This window comes from Aristolochia californica, unplaced genomic scaffold (genome assembly GCF_029961685.1).
Source record: "Aristolochia californica isolate CCGP_79_NKW_82.1479 unplaced genomic scaffold, dmAriCali1.0.hap1 SCAF_3, whole genome shotgun sequence".
Classification (NCBI taxonomy): domain Eukaryota; kingdom Viridiplantae; phylum Streptophyta; class Magnoliopsida; order Piperales; family Aristolochiaceae; genus Aristolochia; species Aristolochia californica.
In genome coordinates, this window is record NW_027181992.1 from 17,521,836 (window position 1) to 17,541,111 (window position 19,276).

A 19,276-nucleotide genomic window follows, 5' to 3' on the forward strand; every position below is an offset into this window, starting at 1 on the left:
ATCCATTTTTTAAAGTATGTGTAGAAAAATCCCTTTCTTATAGAATTCCAAGCTATTCGGGTTTAACAAGTGGAATTTCCCAAACATGGATAACAAAACTTTTGTGTTCATTTGTGTTCTGTGAATAAATTTTCTTTACTTACATTTGTTGTTGCTTTAAATTTTTTCCATACATAAGCTCTAAAATTTTCATTTTGTTGTAATCTATTTGCCTTTTTTCTCTTTTTTGTATACGAGATGTAGGGAAAGTGAAAACTTAACTTTTGATATAAGAAACAAGTATTCATCCAAAATGGAAATGCATGATGTAAAAATATAGAGAGAGATAATTCCAAAAAGTGTTCGTAATTTTTTGGGAATGTAAACTCTTTTTAGTTTTTATATATATGGTTTTGCAATCGTCGGGAAAAGGGGGAGGCGGGGGATTTTTAACTGAGTGTTGACTCCCAATCCATAAGTCATTCCTCACAAAAATATAGCCCGTTCTGAATGGTAAATCACTTTACTATCATCTATGATCATTAGGCCATCTTTTTGTAAATTGGCAAAATATAGGCTTGTTTGGCTTGGGTAAATATCCCACTGCACGTACACTTGAGAATTTAATGAGCATTTGTTATTCTCTTTAAAAGGTTTGGATCCATAGGTCATTTGCATCTTTAACTTGTTTCAAGCATGCATATCCATTTTTTAAAACATGTGTAGAAAATTCTCTTTCTTATAAAATTCCAATACATTAAGGTTGAACTAGTGGAATTTCCCCAAATTGGATAAAAAACTTTTGTGTTCATTTGTGGTGTGTGAATAAATTTTCTTTACTTAAATTTGTTATTTCTTTTAAATTTTCCCATACATAAACTCTAAAATTTTCATTTTGTTGTGATCTATTTGCTTTTTATCTCTTTTTTGTTTTCTAGATGAAGGGAAAGTGAAAACTAAAGTTTTGATTTAAGAAAAAATTATACATCTAAAATGGAAATGTGAAATGCACAATTGTAGAAAGATAATTCAAAAAATTATCCGTAATTTTTAGGTATTGTAAACGCTTTTTAGTTTTTATATATTTGGTTTTGCAATCGTCGGGAAAAGGGGGAGGTGGGGGATTTTTAATTGAGTGTTGACTCCCAATCCATAAGTTAGTCATTACAAAAATATAGCCCGTTACGCATGATAAATCACTTCACAATCATAAATGATCGTTAGGTCAACTTTTTGTAAATGGGCAAAATAATGGCTTGTTTGACTGGGGTAAATATCCCACCGCATGTTCACTTGAGAATTTAATGAGCGTTTGTTGTTCTTTTTAAAAGGTTTGGATCCATAGGTCATTTGTATCTTTAACATATTTCAAGCATGCATATCCATTTTTTAAAACATGTGTAAAAAAATCTTTTTCTTATAAAATTCCAAGATATTAGGGTTGAACTAGAGGAATTTCCCAAACTTGGATAACAAAACTTTCATGTTCATTTGAGCTGTGTGAATAAATTTTCTTTTCTTACATTTTTTATTTCTTTAAAATTTTTCCACACATAAACTCTAAATTTTTTATTTTGTTGTGATCTATTTGCCATTTATCTGTTTTTTGCTTACAAGATGAAGGGAAAGTGAAAACTAAAGTTTTTATTTAAGAAATAATTATACATCTAAAATGGAAAAGCACAATGCATAAATTTAGAGAGAGATATTTCCAAAAAGTGTCCGTAATTATTAGGGATTGTAAACTCTTTTTCGTTTTTATATATTAGGTTTTTCAATCGTCTGGAAATGGGGGAGGTAGGGGATTTTTAACTAAGTGTTTACTCCCAATCCTTAAGTCATTCCTTACAAAAATATAGCCCGTTACGCATGATGAAACACTTTACAATTGTCTATGATCGTTAGGTCAGCTTTTTTTAAATGGGCAAAATAATGACTTGTTAGACTCTGGTAAATATCCCACCGCACTTGAGAATTTATTGAGCATTTGTTATTCTCTTTAAAAGGTTTGGTTCCATAGGTCATTTGCATCTTTAACATATTTCAAGCATGCGTATCTATTTTTTAAAACATGTGTAGAAAAATCCCTTTCTTATAAAATTCCAAGCTATTAGAGTTGTACTAGTGGAATTTCCAAAACTTGGATAACAAAACTTTTGTGTTCATTTGTGTTGTGTGAATAAATTTTCTTTACTTACATTTGTTATTGCTTTAAATTTTTTCCATTCATAAACTCTAAATTTTTCATTTTGTTGTGATCTATTTGCCTTTTATCTCTTTTTTGTGTACGAGATGAAGGTAAAGTTAAAAGTCAAGTTTTGATTTAAGAAAAAAGTATACATCTAAATTGAAAATGCACAACGCACAATTGTAGAGAGATATAATTTACAAAAGTTTCTGTAATTTATAGGCATTGTAAACTCTTTTTAGTTTTTAAATATAAGGTTTTGCGATCGTCGAGAAATGGGGGAGGCGGGGCATTTTTAACTGAGTGTTGACTCCCAATCCATAACTCATTCCTTTAAAAAATATACACCATTAAGAATAATAAAAGTCTTTACAGTCATCTATGATCGTTAGGCCATTTGTTTTTTGTAAATGGGGAAAATAATGGCTTGTTTGACTCGGGTAAATATACCACTGCACATTCACTTGAAAATTTAATGAGCATTTGTTATTCTCTTTAAAAGGTTTGGATCTATAGGTAATTATCATCTTTAAGTTGTTTCCAACATGCATATCCATTTTTTAAAACATGGTAGAAAAATCCCTTTCTTATAAAATTCCAAGCGGGTTTAACAAGTAGTATTTCCCAAACTTAGATAACCAAACTTTTGTGTTCAATTGTGGTATGTGAATAAATTTTCTATACTTACATTTGTTGTTGCTTAAAAATTTTCCCATACATAAACTCTAAAATTTTCATTTTGTTGTGATCTATTTGCATTTTATCTCTTTTATGTTTTCGAGATGAAGGGAAACTGAAAACTAAAGTTCTGTTTTTTTGAAAAAATTATACATCTAAAATGGAAATACACAACACACAAATGTAGAGAGAGATAATTCCAAAAAGTGTCCATTAGTTTTAGTGCTTTAAACTCTTTTTAGTTTTCATATATTAGGTTTTGCAATTGTCTGGAAAAGGGGAGGCAGGGGATTTTTAACTGAGTGTTGACTCCCAAACCATAAGTCATTCCTTACAAAAATATAGCCCGTTACGAATGGTAAATCACTTTACAATCATCTCTGATCATTTGGCCATCTTTTTGTAAATGGGAAAAATAATGGCTTGTTTGACTCAGGTAAATAACCCACTACATGTACACTTGAAAAATTTAATGAGCGTTTGTTATTCTCTTTAAAAGTTATGATCTATAGGTAATTTGCATCTTCAAGTTGTTTCCAACATGCATATCCATTTTAAAACATGTGTAGAAAATTCTCTTTCTTATAAAATTCCAAGACATTAAGGTTGAAGTAGTGGAATTTCCCAAAATTGGATAACAAAACTTTTGTGTTCATTTGTGGTGTGTGAATAAATTTTCTTTACTTACATTTGTTATCTCAAATCAAAATGTACAACGTACAAATGTAGCGAGAGATAATTCCAAAAAGTGTCTGTAATTTTTAGGGATTGTAAACTCCTTTTAGTTTTTATATATAAGGTTTTGCAATCGTCGGGAAAGGGGGAGGCGGGCGATTTTGAACTGAGTGTTGACTCCCAATCCATAAGTCATTCCATACAAAAATATAGCCCGTGACGCATGATAAATCAGTTTACAATCATCTATGATCGTTAGCTCAGTTTTTTGTAAATGGGCAAAATAATGGCTTGTTTGACTCGAGTAAATATCCCACCGTATGTTCACTTGAGATATTAGTGAGCATTTGTTATTGTTTTTAAAAGTTTTGGATCTATTGGTCATTTGCATCTTTAACTTGTTTCAAGCATGCATATCCATTTTTTAAAACATGTTTAGAAAAATTCCTTTCTTATAAAATTCAAAGCTATAAGGGTTGAACTAGTGGAATTTCCAAAACTTGGATAATAAAACTTTTGTGTTCAATTGTCGTGTGTGAATAAATTTTACTTAACTTACATTTTTTATTGTTATAAGTTATTCCATTCATAAACTCTAAAATTTTCATTTTTTTGTGATCTATTTGAGTTTTATCTCTTTTCTGTTTTCGAGATTAAGGGAAAGTGAAAAGTCAACTTTTGATTTAAGAAAAAAGTATACATCTAAAATTGAAATTCACAATGCACAAATGTAGAGAGAGATAATTCCACAAAGTGTCTATAATTTTTAGGGATTGTAAACTCTTTTTAGTTTTTATAAATTAGGTTTTACAATTGTCGGGAAAAGGGGCAGGTTTGGGATTTTTATTTGACTGTTGACTCCCAATCCATAAGTCACTCCTTAAAAAAATATAGCATGTTACACTTGATAAATAATTTTACAATCATCTATGATTGTTAGGACAACTTTTTGTAAACAGGCAAAATAATGGATTGTTTGACTAGTGTAAATATCCCATCATACCTTCAGTTGAGATTTTAATGAGCTTTTATTATTCTCTTTAAAAGGTTTGGGTCCATAGGTCATTTGTATCTTTAACATGTTTCAAGGATGCTTATCCATATTTTAAACATGCGTAGAAAATTTCTTTCTTTTAATATTCCAAGATATTAGGGTCGAACAAGTGGAATTTCCCAAACTGGGATAACAAAACTTTTGTGTTCAGTTGTGGTGTATGAAAAAAATTTCATTTCTTACATTTTTTTTTGCTTTAAATTTTTTCTGTACATAAACTCTAAAATTTTTATTTTTTTGTGATCTATTTGCCATTTATCTCATTTTTTTTTTAGATGAAGGGAAAGTGAAATCTCTAGTTTTGATTTAAGAAAAAATTATACATCTACAATGGAAATGCACAATGCCAAAATGTAGAGAGAGATAAATCCAAAAAGTGTACTTTAGTTTTAGGGATTGTAAACTCTTTTTAGTTTTAATATATTTGGTTTCTCTATCATCGGGAAAAGGAGGAGGCGGGGGATTTTTAACTGACTGTTGACTCCCAATTCATAAGTCATTCCTTACAAAAATCTATCCCGCTATGCATGATAAATCACTTTACAATCATCTATGATCCTTAGGTCAGCTTTTCGTAAATGGGAAAAATAATGGTTTGTTTGACTTAGGAAAAAATCCCCCGCACGTTCTCTTGAGAATTTAATGAGCATTTGTTATTCTCTTTAAAAGGTTTCAATAGATAGGTCATTTGCCTCTTTAACATGTTTCAAACATGCATATCCAATTTTTAAAACATGTGTAGAAAAATTCCTTTTCTATAAAATTCCAAGATATTAGGGTTGATCTAGTGGAATTTCCCAAACTTGGATAACAAAACTTTTGTGTGCATTTGTGGTGTGTGAATAAATTTTCCTTACTTACATTTGTTATTGCTTTAAATTTTTTCCATCCATAAACTCTGAAATTTTCATTTTGTTGTGATCTATTTGCCTTTTATCTCTTTTTTGTTTTCGAGATGAAAGGAAAGTGAAAACTCCAGTTTAGATTTAAGAAAAAAGTATACATCTATAATGAAAATGCACAATGCCCAAATGTAGAGAGAGATAATTACAAAAAGTGTACGTTATTTTTAGGGATTGTAAACTCTTTTTAGTGTTTATATATTAGGTTTTACAATCGTCGGGAAAAGGGGGACGCGGGGGATTTTTAACTGAGTGTTGACTCCCAATCCATAAGTCATTCCTTACAAAAATATAGCCCGTTGCGCATGATAAATCACTTTACAATCATCTATGATTGTTAGGTCAATTTTTTGTAAATGGGCAAAATAATAGCTTGTTTAACTAGGGTAAATATCCCACCGCACGTTTACATGAGAATTTAGTGAGCGTTTGTAGTTTTCTTTAAAAGGTTTGGATCCGTTGGTCATTTGCATCTTTAACTTGTTTCAAGAATGCATATCCACTTTTTAAAACATGTGTAGAAAAATTCCTTTCTTAAAAAGTTCGAAGTTATCAGGGTTGAACTAGTGGAATTTCCAAAACTTGGATAATAAAACTTTTGTCTTAATTTTTGGTACGTGAATAAATTTTCTTTACATACATTTTTTATTGTTTTAAATTATTCCATAGATAAACTCTAAAATTTTCATTTTGTTGTGATCTATTTGCCTTTTATCTCTTTTTTGTTTACAAGATGAAGGGAAATTGAAAAATCAAGTTTTGATTTAGGAAAAAAGTATCCATCTAAAATGGAAATGCACAATGCACAAATTTAGAGAGAGATAATTCCAAAAATTGTCTATAATTTTTAGGGTTTGTATACTCTTTTTAGTTTTTATACATTAAGTTTTGCAATCGTCGGGAAAAGGGGGAGGTGGGAGATTTTTAACTAACTGTTGACTCCCAATCCATAAGTCATTCCTTACAAAAATCTAGTCTACTACGCATGATAAATCACTTTACAATCATCTATGATCGTTAGGTTAGCTTTTTGTAAATGGGCAAAATAATGGCATGTTTGACTCGGGTAAAAATCCCCCGCACGTTCACTTGAGAATTTAATGAGCATTTGTTATTCTATTTAAAAGGTTTGAATCCATAGGTCATTTGCATCTTTAACATGTTTCAAACATACAAATCCATTTTTTAAAACATGTGTAGAAAAATTTCTTTCTTATAAAAGTCCAAGTTATTAGGGTTGATCTAGTGGAATTTCCAAAACTTGGATACCAAAACTTTTGTGTTCATTTGTGGTGTGTGAATAAATTTTCTTTACTTACATTTATTATTGCTTTAAATTCTTTCCATACATAAACTTTTAAATTTTCATTTTTGTGATCTATTTGCCTTTTATCTCTTTTTTTTTTACAAGATGAACAAAAAATGAAAACTCAAGTTTAGATTTAAGGAAAAAGAATACATCTAAAATGGAAATGCACAATGCACAAATGTAGTTAGAGATAATTCCAAAAAGAGTCCATAATTTACAGGGATTGTAAACTCTTGTTAGTTTTTATATATTAGGTTTTGCAATCGTCGATAAAAGAGGGAGGCGGGGGATTTTTAAATGAGTGTTAACTCCAATCCGTAAATCATTCCTTACAAAAATATAGCTCGTTACCCATGATAAATCACTTTACAATCACCTATGATTGTTAGGCCAACTTTTTGTAAATGGGCAAAATAATGGCTTATTTGACTCGGGTAAATATCCCACCGCACGTTCACTCAAGAATATAGTGAGCATTTATTATTCTCTTTAAAAGGTTTGGATCCATTGGTCATTTGCATCTTTAACAAGTTTCGAGCATGCATATCCATTTTTTAAAACATGTATAGAAAAATTTCTTTCATATAAAATTCGAAGCTATAAGGATTGAACTAGTAGAATTTCAAAAACTTGGGTAATAAAACTTTTGTGTTCAATTTTGGTGTGTGAATAAATTTTCTCTACTTACATTTGTTATTGCTTTAAGTTTTTTCCATACATAAAGTCTAAAATTTTCATTTTGTTGTGATCTATTTGCCTTTTATCTCTTTTTTTTTTACAAGATGAAGGAAAAGTGAAAACTCTAGTTTTGATTTAAGAAAAAAGTATACATCAACAATGGAAATGCACAATGCCAAAATGTAGAGAGAGATAATTCCAAAAGTGTCTGTTATTTTTAGGGATTGTAAACTTTTTTTAGTTTTTATATATTAGGTTTCACAATAGTTACGAAAAGGGGGAGCCGGGGGATTTTTAACTGACTGGTGACTCCCAATCCTTAAGTCATTCCTTACTAAAATTACCCCGATACGCATGATAAATCACTTTACAATCATCAATGATCGTTAGGTCAACTTTTTGTAAATGGGCCAAATAATGGCTTGTTTGACTCGGGTAAAAATCCCCAGCACGTTCACTTGAGAATTTAATGACATTTGTTATTCTCTTTAAAAGTTTTGAATCCATAGGTCATTTGCATCTTTAACATGTTTCAAGCATGCATATCCATTTTTTTAAAAATGTGTAGAAAAATTCCTTTCTTATAAAATTGCAAGATATTAGGGTTGATCTTGTGGAATTTCCAAAAGTTGCATAACGAAACTTTTGTCTTCATTTGTGGTCTGTGAATAAATTTTTACTTACATTTGTTATTGTTTTAAATTTTTTCCATACACAAACTCAAAAAGTTTCATTTTGTTGTGATCTATTTGCCTTTTTTCTCTTTTTTGTTTGTGAGATGAAGGGAAAGTGAAAACTCAATTTTAGATTTAAGAAAAAAGATTACATCTAAAATGGAAATGTGAAATGCAGAAATGTAGTTAGAGATAATTCCAAAAAGAGTCCATAATTTGCCGAGATTGTAAATTATTTTTAGTTTTTGTATATTAGGTTTTGCAATCGTCTGGAAAAGGTGTGGCAGGGGATTTTTAACTGAGTGTTGAATCCCAATTCATAAGTCATTCCTTACACATGATAAATCACTTTACAATCATCAATGATCGTTAGGTCAACTTTTTGTAAATGGGTAAAATAATGGCTTCTTTGACTTGGGTAAATATCCCAATGCACGTTCTCTTCATAATCTAATGAGTGTTTGTTATTCTCTTTAAAAGGTTTGGATCCATTGGTGATTTGCATATTTAACATGTTGCAAGCATGCATATCCATTTTTTAAAACATGTGTAGAAAAATTCCTTTCATATAAAATTCGAAGCTATAAGGGTTGAACTAGTGGAATTTCCAAAAGTTGGATAACGAAACTTTTGTGTTCATTTTTGGTGTGTGAATAAATTTTCTTTACTTAAATTTTTTATTGCTTTAAATTATACCATTAATAAAGTCTAAAATTTTCATTTTGTTGTGATCTATTTGCCTTTTATCTCTTTTTTGTTTACGAGATTAAGGGAAAGTGAAAACTCAAGTTTTGATTTAAGAAAAAAGTACATGTCTAAATGGAAATTCACAATGCACGAATGTAGAGAGAGATAATTCCAAAAAGCGTCGTTAATTTTTAGGGATTGTAAACTCTTTTTAGTTTTTATACATTAGGTTTTACAATCGTCCGGAAAAGGGGGAGGCGGGGGATTGTTAATTGACTGTTGACTCCCAATCCATAAGTCACTGCTTACAAAAATATAGCTCGTTACACTTGATAAATCACTTTACAAACATCTATGATCGTTATGTCAACTTTTTTTAAATGGGCAAAATAATGGATTGTTTGACTCAGGTAAATATCCCATCGTACGTTCATTTTAGAATTTAGTGAGATTTTATTATTCTCTTTAAAAGGTTTGGATCCATAGGTCATTTGCATCTTTAACATGTTTCAAGCATGCATATCCCTTTTTTAAAACATGTGTAGAAAAATTCCTTTCATATAAAATTCGAAGCTATAAGGGTTGAACAAGTGGAATTTCCAAAACTTGGATAATAAAAATTTTGCGTTCATTTGTGGTGTGGAAATAAATTTCCTTTACTTACATTTGTTATTGTTTTAAATTATTCCATACAGAAACTCTAAAATTTTCATTTTGTTGTGATCTATTTGCCTTTTATCTCTTTTTTGTTTATGAGATAAAGGGAAAGTGAAAAGTCAAGTTTAGATTTAAGAAAAAAGTATACATCTAAAATGGAAATGCACAATGCACAAATGGAGGGAGAGATCTCCTTCTTATAAAATTCCAAGCTATTAGGGATTAAATAATGGAATTTCCCAAAATTGGATAACAGAACTTTTGTGTTCATTTGTGTTTGTGAATAAATTTTCTTTACTTACAGTTTTTATTGTTTTAAATTTTTTCCTTACATAAACTATAAAAATTCATTTTGTTGTGATCTATTTGCCTTATCAAAATTGTTTGCGGGATGAAGGGAAAGTGAAATCTCAAGTTTTGATTTAAGAAAAATGTATACATCTAAAATGGAAGTGCACAAATGTAGAGAGAGATAATTCAAAAGAGTTTCAGTAATTTTAGGGATTTTAAACTCTTTTTAATTTTTATTTATATGGTTTTGCAATCATCAAGAAAAGGGGGGGGGGGGGGGGGGGGGGGGGGGGGGGGGGGGGGGGGGGGCGATGGATTTTGAACTGAGTGTTGACTCCCAATCCATCCGTTATTACTTACAAAAATAATATAGCCCATTACTCATGATTGACCAGTAAATCACCTAACAATCATCTATGATTGTTAGGTCTGCTTTTTCTAAATGGGCAAAATAATGACTTGTATGACTTGGGTAAATATCCCACCGCATGTTCACTTGAGAATTTGATGAGCATTTTTTATTTTCTTTAAAAGGTTTGGATCCATAGGTCATTTGCCTCTTTAACATGTTTCAATGATGCATATTCATATTTAAAACATGTGTAGGAATGTCCTTCTGATAAAATTCCAAGCTACTAGGGTAGAACTGATAACTAAAATTTTGTGTTCAGTTCATTTGTGGTGTTTGAATAAATTTTCCTTCCTTAATTTTTTTATTGTTTTAAATCCTTTCCCTACATTAACTCTAAAATTTTCAATTTGTTATGATCTTTTTGCCTTATCAAAATTGTTTACGGCTTGAAGGGAAAGTGAAAACTCAAGTTTTGATTTAAGAAAAAATTATACATCTAAAATGGAAATGCTCAAAAGAAGAGAGAGTGATAATTCCAAAATGTGCCTATAATTTTTATAGATAGTAGACTCTTTTTAGTTTTATTTATTAGGTTTTTCAATCATCGGGAAATGGGGGAGGCTGGGGATTTTAAACTGAGTGTTGACTCCCAATCCATAAGTAATTTCTAACAAAAATTAATGTAGGCCGTTACGTATGATTGACCAGTAACTCACCTGACAATCATCTAAGATTGTTGGGTCAGTTTTTTGTAAATGGGCGAAATAATGGCTTGTTTGACTCGGGTAAATATCCCACCGCAGGTTCACTTGAAAATTTAATGAGCATTTGTTATTCTCTTTAAAAGGTTTGGATCCATAGGTCATTTGCATCTTTAACTTTTTTCAAGCATGCATGTCCTTATTTAAAACATGTATAGAAATCTCCTTCTTATCAAATTCCAAGCTATTAGGGGGTAACTAGTGGAATTTACAAAACTTGGATAACAAAACTTTTGTGTTCGTTTGTGGGGTGTGAATAAATTTTCCATACTTAACATTTTTTATTGTTTTAAATATTTTGCATACATTAACTCTAAAATTTGCATTTTTTTTGTGATCAGTTTGCCTTATCAAAATTGTTTATGGGATGAAGGGAAAGTGAAAAATCAATTTTTGATTTAAGAAAAAAGTATATATCTAAAATGGAAATGCATAAATGTAGAGAGAGATAATTCCAAAAAGTGTCTATAATTTTTAGGGATTGTAAACTCTTTGTAGTTTTTAGATATTAGGTTTTGCAATGGCCGGGAAAAGGGAGAGGTGAGGGATTTTTAACTGAGTATTGAGTCCCAATCCATAAGTCATTTCTTACCAAAAAAATGTAGCCCGTTATGCATGATTGACCGATAAATCACTTTACAGTCATCTATGATTGTTAGATCAGCTTTTGTAAATGGGTGAAATGATGGCTTGGTTGACTGGGGAAAATATCCCACCACATGTCCACTTGAGAATTTAATAAGCATTTGTCATTCTCTTTATAAGGTTTGGATCCATAGGTCAATTTCATCTTTAACATTTTTCAAGCATGCATATCCATATTTAATACATGTGTAGAAATCACCTTGTTATAAAATTCCAAGCAATTAGGGGTTAAAGAATGGAATTTCCCAAACTTGGATAACAGAACTTTTGTGTTCATTTTTGGTGTGTAAATAAATTTTATTTACTTATAGTTGTTATTGTTTTAAATTTTTTCCATACACAAACTCTAAAATTTTCATTTTGTCGTGATTTTTTTGCCTTACCAAAATATTTTGCAAGATGACGGGAAAGGGAAAACTCAAGTTTTGATTTAATAAATATGTATACATCCAAAATGGAAATGCACAAATGTAGAGAAAGATAATTCGAAAAAGTGTTTGTAATTTTTAAGGATTTTAAACTCTTTTTATTTTTTATTTATTTTGTTTTGCAATCGTTGGGAAAAGGGGGAGGCGGGAGATTTTGAACTAAGTGTTGACTCCCAATCCATTAGTCATTTCTAACAAAAATAGTATAACCCATTATGCATGATTGAGCAGTAAATCACCTGACAATCATCTATGATTGTTAGGTCAGCTTTTTGTAAATTGGCAAAATAATGGCTTATTTGACTCGGGTAAATATCCCACTGCACGTTCACTTGAGAATTTAATGAGAATTTTTTATTATCTTTTAAAGGTTTGGATCCATAGGTCATTTGCATCTTTAACATGTTTCAAGCATGCATATCCATATTTAAAACAAGTGTAGAAATCTCCTTCTTATAAAATTCCAATCTGATAGGGTAGAACTAGCGGAATTTTCCAAACTTGGATAAATAAACTTTTGTGTTCGTTTGTGGTGTGTGAACAAATTTTCCATACTTACATTTTTTATTGTTTTAAAGCTTTTCCATACATTAACTCTAAAATTTTCATTTTGTTATGATCTATTTGCCTTATCAAAATTGTTTACGGGATGAAGGGAAAGTGAAAACTCATGTTTTGATTTAAGAAAAAAGTATACATCTAAAATGGAAATGCTTAAATGAAGAAAGAGAGATAATTCCAAAAAGTGACTATAATTTTTAGGGATAGTAAACTCTTAGTTTTTATTTATTAGGTTTTGCATTCGTCCGGAAAAGGGGGAGACAGGGGATTTTGAACTGAGTGTTAACTCCCAATCCATAATTAATTTTGTTGGAAGAGAAGATCAAGCCCAAACGACCAAGGAAGGCCCACATATGTAAGATTATTATAAGATGGGCCACTTGACCAAGTAAGGCCCACAAGATGGGCCCAAGCCTATAAGAACTAGGACCCACAATGATTCCCAAGAGCTTGCATCCTTATCACATCAGTTGGAAGATCAAGAAGGACTCACAAAAGTATCTTTATCTTAGGGTCACGACCAAGAACAGTTTTATTTTAAGTTATATTTCTCTTTTATCAATATTGACTTACCTAATTATGTTAGGACTTACCTTAAGTGTTAGAGTTTGGGTGTAATTGGGACAAGGGTAATTTTATTGTAATTGGACTCTACTACCTTCCTCTATTATAAATAGAGGTTCATGTACTATGATTACAACAAGTTATTGATGTCAATGAAGTATTTCACTTTTCCATAAATTCAACACATTTTTTTAAAAAACTAATATATCCCGTTACGCATGATTGACCGGTAAATCACAGACAATCATCAAAGATTGTTAGGTCAGGGTTTTGTAAATGGGCAAAATAATGGCTTGTTTGACTTGGATAAATATCCCACTATACGTTCACTTGAGAATTTAATGAGCATTTGTAATTCTCTTTAAAAGGTTTGGATCCATAGGTCATTTTCATCTTTAACATGTTTCAAGCATGCATATCCATATTTAAAACATGTGTAGAAATCTCCTTCTTATAAAATTCCAAGCCATTAGGGTTGAACTAGTGGAATTTCCCAAACTTCGACAACAAAACTTTTGTGTTCGTTTGTGGTGTGTAAATAAATTTTATTTACATACATTTTTTATTGTTTTAAATATTTTCCATACTAATACTCTAAAATTTTCATTTTGTTGTGATCTGTTTGCCTTATCAAAATTGTTTACGGGATGAAGGGAAAGTGAAAACTCAAGTTTTGATTTAGGAAAACAGTATACATCTAAAAAGAAAGTGCATAAGTGTAGAGAGATATTTCCAAAATGTCTTTGTAATTTTTATGCATTTTAAACACTTTTTATTTTTCAGATATTAGGTTTTGGAATCGTTGGGAAAAGGGGGAGGTGAGGGATTTTTAACTGAGTGTAGACTCCCAATCCATAAGTCATTTCTTACCAAAAAAATATTGCCCGTTACGCATGATTGACCGATAAAGCACCTTACAATCATCTATGATTGTTAGGACAACTTTTTGTGAATGGGAAAAATAATGGCTTGTTTGACTCGGGTAAATATCACACCGCACGTTCACTTGAGAATTTAATGAGCATTTGTTATTCTCTTTAAAAGGTTTGCATCCTTAGGTCATTTGCATCTTTAACATTTTTCAATCATGCATATCCATATTTAAAACATGTGCAGAAATCTCCTTCTTATAAAATTCCATGCTATTAGGGTTGAAATAGTGGAATTTCCCAAACTTGGATAACAAAACTTTTGTGTTTCTTGTATAACAAAACTTTTGTGTTTATTTGTGGTTTGTGAATAAATTTTCTTTACATACATTTGTTATTATTTTAAATCTTTTCAATAGATAAACTCTAAATTTTTCTTTTTATTGTGATCAATTTGCCTGATCAAAATTGTTTACGGGATGAAGGGAAATTGAAACCTCTTGTTTTGATTTAAGAAAAAAGTATACTTCTAAAATGGATATGCACAAATGTAGAGAGAGATAAGTCATAAAAGTGTCTGTAATTTTTATGGATTGTAAACTCATTTTATATTTTATATATTAGGTTTTGATTTCGTTAGCAAAAGGGGGAGGCAGGGGAATTTTGACAGAGTGTTGATTCCCAACCCATAAGTAATTTCTTACAAAACAAATATAGCCCATTATGCATGATTGGTTGATAAATCACCTTACAATCATCTATGATTGTTAGATCAACTTTTTGTTAATGGGCAAAATAATGGCTTGTCTGACTCCGTTAAATATCCCACTGCACGTTCACTTGAGAATTTAATGAGCATTTGTTATTCCCTTTAAAATGTTTGGATCCATAGGTCATTTTCATCTTTAACATGTTTCAAAAATGCATATCCATATTTAAAACATGTAGAAAAATCTCTTTCTTATAAAATTCCAAGCTATTGGGGTTGAACTAGAGGAATTTCCAAAACTTGGATAACTAAACTTTTGTGTTCATCTATGGTGTGCGAATAAATTTTCTTTACTTACATTTGTTATTGCTTTAAATTTTTTTCATACATAAACTCTAAAATTTTCATTTTGTTGTGAGCTATTTGCCTTTTTTGTTTACAAGATGAAGGGAGAGCGAAAACTCAAAGTTTTGATTTAAGAAAAATTTATACATCTAAAATTGAAATGAAGAATGCACAAATGTAGAGAGTGATAATTCCAAAGAGTGTCTGTAATTTTTAGGGATTATAAACTCTTTTTAGTTTTTATATATTAGGTTTTTCAATTGAAGGGAAAATGGGTAGGAAGGGGATTTTGAACTGAGTGTTGACTCCTAATCCCTAAGCCATTTTTAAAAAAAATAATATAGCCCGTTACCCATGATTGATCGGTAAATCACCTGAAAATCATATATGATTATAAGGTCAGATTTTTCTAAATGACAAAAATAATGGCTTGTTTGACTCACGTAAATATCCCACCGCACGTTCACTTGAGAATTTAATGAGCTTTTGTTATTCTCTTTGAAAGGTTTGGATCCATAGGTCATTTGCATCTTTAACAAGTTTCAAGAATGCAATTCCATATTTAAAACATGTATAGAAATCTCCTTCTTATAAAATTCCAAGCTATTAGGGTTGAACTAGTGGATTTTCCAAAACTTGGATAACAAAACTTTTGTGTTCATTTGTGGTGTGTGAATAAATTTTCTTTACTTATATTTTATATTTTTGTAAATATTTTCCATTCATTGACTCTAAAATTTTCATTTTGTGGTGATCTATTTGCCAAATCAAAATTTTTTACGGGATGAAGGGAAAGTGAAAACTCAAGTTTTGATTAAAAAAAAGTATACATCTAAAATGGAAATGCATAAATGTAGAGAGAGATAATTCCAAAAAGTGTCTGTAATTTTCAGGGATTCTAAACTCTTTTTAGTTTTTTGATATTAGGTTTTGTAATCACCGGGAAAAGGGGGAGGTTAAGGATTTTTACCTAAGTGTTGACTCCCAATCCATAAGTCATTTCTTAAAAAAAACACATTGCCCGTTACGCATTATTGACCGATAAATCACCTTACAATCATCTTTGATTGTTCGGTCAGCTTTTTATAAATAAGAAAAATAATGGCTTGTTTGACTCGGGTAAACATCACACAGCACATTCTCTTGAGAATTTAAAAAGAATTTTTTATTATCTTTGAATGGTTTGGATCCATAGGTCATTTGCATCTATAACATGTTTCAAGCATGCATATCCATATTTAAAACATGTGTAGAAATCTTCTTCTTATAAAATTCCAAGCTGTTAGGGTTGAACTAGTGGAATTTCCGAAACTTGTATAAGTAAATTTTTTGTTTATTTGAGGTGTGTGAATAAATTTTCTTTACTTACATTTGTTATTGTTTTAAATCATTTCCATACTTAAACTCTAAATTTTTATTTTTGTTGTGATCTATTTGCCTGATCAAAATTGTTTAGAGGATGAAGGGAAAGTCAAAACTCAAGTTTTGATTTAAGAAAAAGTATGCATCTAATATATGAACTGAGTGTTGACTCCCAATCCATAAGTCATTTCGTATAAAAATAATATAGCCTATTACGAATGATTGACCGGTAAATCCCCTGACAATCATCAATGATTATTAGGTCAGCTTTTTGTAAATTGGTAAAACAATAGATTGTTTGACCTAGGTAAATATCCCAATGCACGTTCACTTGAGAATTTAATGAGAATTTTTTATTCTCTTGAAAAGGTTTGAATTCATAGGTGTTTTGCATCTTTAACAAGTTTCAAGCATGCATTTCCATATTTAAAACATGTGTGGAAATCTACTTTTTATAAAATTTCGAGGTATTATAGCTGAATTTCCCAAACTTGAATATAAAAACTCTAAAATTTTCATTTTGTGATGTATTTGCCTTCTCAAAATTTTTTACTAGATGAAGGGCAAGTGAAAACTCAAGTTTTGATTTAAGAAAAAGTATGCATCTAAAATGAAAATGTATAGAGAGTTAATACCAAAAAGTTTCTGTAATTTTTAGGGATTGTAAACTCTTTTTAGTTTTTAGATATTAGGTTTTGCAATCATAGGGAAAAGGGGGAGGTGAAGGATTTTTTACTTAGTGTTGACTCCCAATCCATAAGTCATTTCTTACAAAAAAAAAAATTGCGTTACGCATGATTGACTAATAAATCACCTTACAATCATATATGATTGTTAGATATGTTTTTTGTAAATGGGCAAAATAATGGCTTATTTGACTGGGGTAAATATCCCACCGCACGTTCACATGAGAATTTAATGAGCATTTGTCTTTCTCTTTAAAAGGTTTGGATCCATAGGTCATTTGCATCTTTAACATTTTTCAAGCATGCATACCCATATTTAATACATGTGTAGAAATCTCCTGGTTATAAAATTCCAAGCTATTAGGGGTTAAATAATGGAATTTCCCAAACTTGGATAACAGAACTTTTGTGTTCATTTTTGGTGTGTCAATAAATTTTATTTACTTACAGTTGTTATTGTTTTAAATTTTTTCCATACATAAACTCTAAAATTTTCATTTTGTTGTGATCTATTTGGCTTATCAAAATATTTTTCGGAATAAAGGGAAAGTGAAAACTCAAGTTTTGATTTATGAAAAATGTACACATCTAAAATGGAAATGCACAAAATAAGAGAGAGATAATTCCATTTTTTTTTATTCTTAAGGATTTTAAACTCTTTTTAGTTTTTTTTTTTTTTTGCAATCGTTGGGAAATGGGGGAGGTGGCAGATTTTGAACTGAGTGTTGACTCCCAATGCATTAGTCATTTCTAACAAAAATAATATAGCCCATTACGCATGATTGACGGGTAAATCACTTGGCAATCATCTATGATTGTTAGGTCAGCTTTTTGTAAATGGGCAAAATAATAGCTTGTTTGACTCGGGTAAATATCCCTCTGCAAGTTCACTTGAGAATTTAATGAGCAATTGTTATTCTCTTTAAAATGTTTGGATCCATAGGTCATTTGCATCTTTAACATATTTCAAGCATGCATATCCATATCTAAAACATGTGTAGAAATCTTCTTCTTATAAAATTCCAATCTGTTAGGGTAGAACTAGTGGAATTTCCAAAACTTGGATATCTAAACTTTTGTGTTCATTTGTGGTCTGGGAATAAATTTTGCATACTTACATTTTTTATTGTTTTAAATCTTTCCATACATTAACTCTAAAATTTTCATTTTGTTATGATCTATTTGCGTTATCAAAATTGTTTACGGGGTGAAGAGAAAATGAAAACTCATGTTTTGATTTAAGAAAAAAGTATACATCTAAAATGGAAATGCTTAAATGAAGAAAGAGAGATAATTCCAAAAAGTGTATATAATGTTTAGGGATAGTAAACTCTTACTTTTTATTTATAAGGTTTTGCAATCGTTCGAAAATTGGGGGGTGGGGGGTGTGATTTTGAACTGTGAGTTAACTCCCAATCCATAATTCATTTCTTAAAAAAATAATATAGCCCGTTACGTATGATTGACCGATAAATCACCTGACATTCATCTATGATTGTTAGGTGAGGTTTTTTGTAAATGGGTAAAATAATGGCTTGTTTGACTCGGATAAATATCCCACCGTACGTTCACTTGAGAATTTAATGAGCATTTGTTATTCTCTTTAAAAGGTTTGGATCCATAGGTCACTTGCATCTTTAACATGTTTCAAGCAGGCATATCCATCTTTAAAACATGTGTAAAAATCTCTTTCATATAAAATTTCAAGCTATTAGGGTTGAACTAGTGAAATTTCACAAACTTGGATACCAAAACTTTTGTGTTCCTTAGTCGTGTGTGAATAAATTTTTTTACTAACATTTTTCTTGTATTAAATATTTTCCATACATTAACTTTAAAATTTTCATTTTGTTGTGATCTATTTGCTTTATCAAAATTGTTTACAGGATGAAGGGAAAGTGAAAACTCAAGTTTTGATTTAGGAAAAATCTAAAATGGAAATACATAAAAGTAGAGAGAGAGAATTTCAAAAAGATTCTGTAATTTTTAGGGATTGGAAGCTCATTTTAGTTTTTAGATATTAGGTTTTGCAATCGTCGGGAAAAGGGGGAGGTGAGGGATTTTTAACTGAGTGTTGACTCCCAATCCATAAGTAATTTCTAACAAAACAAATATTGTCCGTTACGCATGATTGACCGATAAATCACCTTACAATCATCTATGATTGTTAGGTCAACTTTTTGTGAATGGGAAAAATAATGGCTTGATTGACTAGGGTAAAT